This window comes from Triticum aestivum, chromosome 2A, assembly GCF_018294505.1.
Source record: "Triticum aestivum cultivar Chinese Spring chromosome 2A, IWGSC CS RefSeq v2.1, whole genome shotgun sequence".
NCBI lineage: Eukaryota > Viridiplantae > Streptophyta > Magnoliopsida > Poales > Poaceae > Triticum > Triticum aestivum.
Window position 1 is genome coordinate 206,252,827 of NC_057797.1, and position 3,993 is coordinate 206,256,819.

A 3,993-nucleotide genomic window follows, 5' to 3' on the forward strand; every position below is an offset into this window, starting at 1 on the left:
AAACAACACACGAAAAACAGAATCTGTCAAAAACAGAACAGTCTGTAGTAATGTGTAGGTTTCGAATACTTCTGTAACTCCAAAAATCCTGAGAAATTATTACATCCTAAATAATTTCTATATTGATATACTACAGTTGGAATCTATATTTTATCGCTCTCTTGTAAAAAATGAAAATTATTCTCATGAGCGCATACTTTCTATTTTTTCAGCAAGATCAAATAACAATCATCCAAGAACTAAAGGCTTTACTTGGCACAAACACTAATTAAAACATAAAAAACAATCATAACAGAGGGTAGATTATTTATTTATTACTAAACAGGAACAAAAATCAAAGAACAAAAATAAATTGGGTTGCCTCCCAACAAGCGCTGTCATTTAACGCCCCTAGCTAGGCATTGATATTTTCAATGATGCTCACATGAAAGACAAGAATTGAAGCACAAAAGAGAGCATCATAAAACATGTGACAAACACATCTAAGTCTAACATACTTCCTATGCTTAGGCATCTTATAGGCAAACAAATTATCATAGCAAGCAAAAACTAGCATATGCAAGGAAGCGAAAAGAAACAATAGCAATCTCAAAATAACGAGAGGTAATTTAGTAACATGAAAATTTCTACAATAATATTTTACTCTCTTATAATAATTACATGTGGGATCACAAGAAAATTCAACAAAATAGCTATCATATAGAATATTTTCAACACGATCCACATGCATGCAAAGTTGACACTCTTCCAAAATAGTGGGATTAACATTAACTAAAGTCATGACCTCTCCACACCCACTTTTATCAAAAACTTCATAAGATTGAACATTCTCCAAATATGTGGGATCTAAAGTTGACACTCTTCCAAACCCACTTTCAATAATATTGCCAACACTATTATCAATCTCATATTCATCATGGGGCTTAAATAAATTTTCAAGATCATAAGAAGAATCACCCCTATCATGATCATTGCAACAAGTAGAGGACATAGCAAAACTAGCATCCCCAAGCTTAGGGCTTTGCATATTATTAGCACAATTTACATCAATAGAATTTATAATAAAGTCATTGCAATCATGCTTTTTATTCAAAGGTCTATCTTGAATCGCTTCATAAAGTAATTCATCACACTTTTCAGATTCACGAATTTCAAGCAAAACCTCATAAAGATAATCTAGTGCACTCAACTAACTAGCAATGGGTTCATCATAATTGGATCTCTTAAAGAGATTAGCAAGTGGCTGAGGATCCATAAACTTTTAGCAAGCGAAGATGCAAGCAAAAAGAAGGTACATGGTAACACAAGCAAACAAAAGATCGAACGGAAGATGGGCGAATAAAACAGCAAAGGTGAAGTGGGGGAGAGGAAAACGAGAGGCGAATGGCAAATAAGGTAATGCGAGGAATAAGAGTTTGTGAAGGGTACTCGGTATGTCTTGACTTGAGCGTAGATCTCCCCGGCAACGGCGCCAGAAATCCTTCTTGCTACCTCTTGAGCATGTGTTGGTTTTCCCTTGAAGAGGAATGGGTGATGCAGCAAAGTAGCGTAAGTATTTCCCTCAGTTTTTGAGAACCAAGGTATCAATCCAGTAGGAGACCACACGCAAGTCGCCTAGTACCTACACAAACAAACAAGAACCTCGCAACCAATGCGATAAAGGGGTTGGCAATCCCTTCACGGTCACTTACGAAAGTGAGATCTGATAGAGATAATAAGATAAATGTTTTTGGTATTTTTGTTGTATAGATTGAAAAGTAAAGATTGCAAAATAAACGACGACAGAAATAGCTAGTTGGCGGGAAAATAATAGGATGTAAAGTAGACCCGGGGGCCATAGGTTTCACTAGTGGCTTCTCTCAAGATAGCATATATTACGGTGGGTGAACAAATTACTGCCGATCAATTGATAGAAAAGCACATAGTTATGAGAATATCTAGGCATGATCATGAACACAGGCATCACGTCCGTGTCAAGCAGACCAAAATGATTCTGCATCTCCTACTATTACTCCACACATTGACCGCTATCTAGCATGCATCTAGAGTATTAAGTTCATAAGAACGGAGTAACGCATTAGGCAAGATGACATGATGTAGAGGGATAAACTCAAGCAATATGATATAAACCCCATCTTTTTATCCTTGATGGCAACAATACAATACGTGTCTTGCTGCCCCTGCTGTCACTGGGAAAGGACACCACAAGATTAAACCCAAAGCCAAGCACTTCTCCCATTGCAAGAAAAATCAATCTAGTAGGCCACAAACTGATAATTCGAAGAGACTTGCAAAGATATCAAATCGTGCATATAAGAATTCAGAGAAGAATCAAATATTGTTTATAGATAATCTTAATCATAAACCCACAATTCATCGGATCTCGGCAAACACACCGCAAAAAGAATTACATCGAATAGATCTCCAAGAACATCGAGGAGAACTTTGTATTGAGATTCAAAGAGAGAGAAGAGGCCATCTAGCTAATAACTATGGACCTGAAGGTCTGTGGTGAACTACTCACACATCATCGGAGAGGCTATGGTGTTGATGTAGAAGCCCTCCATGGTCGAATCCCCCTCCAGCAGATCGCTGGAAAAGGTCCCCAGATGGGATCTCACGGGTACAAAAGGTTGCGGCGATGGAAAAGTGGTTTCGTGGCTCCCCTGGATGTTTTCAAGGTATAAGAGTATATATAGGCAAAAGAAGTAGGTCGGTGGAGCTGCGAGGGGCCCACGAGGGTGGGGCGCACACCTGGCCCCCTGGGTGCGCCGCCCTACCTCATGGCCGCCTCGATGCTTCCTTGACGTCCACTCCAAGCTCCTGGATTGTGTTTGTTCCAAAAAAGATCCTCGTGAAGGTTTCATTCCATTTGGATTCCGTTTGATGTTCCTTTTCTGTGGAACACTAAAATAGGCAAAAAAACAACAATTTGCACTGGGCCTTCGGTTAATATGTTAGTCCCAAAAATAATATAAAAGTGCATAATAAAGCCCACTAAACATCCAAGCAGATAATATAATAGCATGGAACAATAAAAAATTACAGATACGTTGGAGACGTATCATTCTGCGCGTAGGAAAATTTTAATTTGCAGTCGACGCACCCTACCGTAGAAACCCAACAAGTGGCAACTTGCTTGTCATTCTTCTTGAAGTTCCCTTTCTTTCCCTTGCCCTTTTACTTGAAACTAGTGGTCTTGTCAACCATCAACATTTGATGATATTCTTGATTTCTACCTTCGTCGATTTCAGCATCACGAATAGCTCGGGAATCATTTTCATCATCCCTTGCATATTATAGTTCATCACCAAGTTCGAGTAACTTGGTGATAGTGACTAGAGAACTCTGTCAATCACTATTTTATCTAGAAGATTAACTCCCACTTGATTCAAGCGATTGTAGTACTCATACAATCTGAGCACATGCTTACTGGTTGAGCTATTCTCCTCCATCTTGTAGGCAAAGTACTTGTCAGTGGTCTCATACCTCTTGACTCGGGCAAGAGTCTGAAATACCAATTTCAGCTCTTGGAACGTCTTATATGCTCCGTGGTGTTCAAAACGTTTCTGAAGTCCCAGTTCTAAGCCGTAAAGCATGGCGCACTAAACTATCAAGTAGTTATTATACCGAGCTTGCCAAACGTTCATAATGTCTGCATCTGCTCCTGCAATAGGTCCGTCACCTAGTGGTGCATCAAGGACATAATTCTTCTTGAAGCAATGAGGATAATCCTCAGATCACGGACCCAGTTGATACGTCTCCAATGTATCTATAATTTTTGATTGTTCCATGCTATTATATTATGAGTTTTGGATGTTCATGGGCTTTATTATCCACTTTTATATTATTTTTGGGACTAACCTATTGACCCAGAGCCCAGTGCCAGTTTGTGTTTTTCCTTGTTTTAGAGTATCGCAGAAAAAGAAAATCAAACGAAGTCCAATTGACCTGAAACTGCATGGAACTTATTTTTGGAAGGAAAGCAACCCG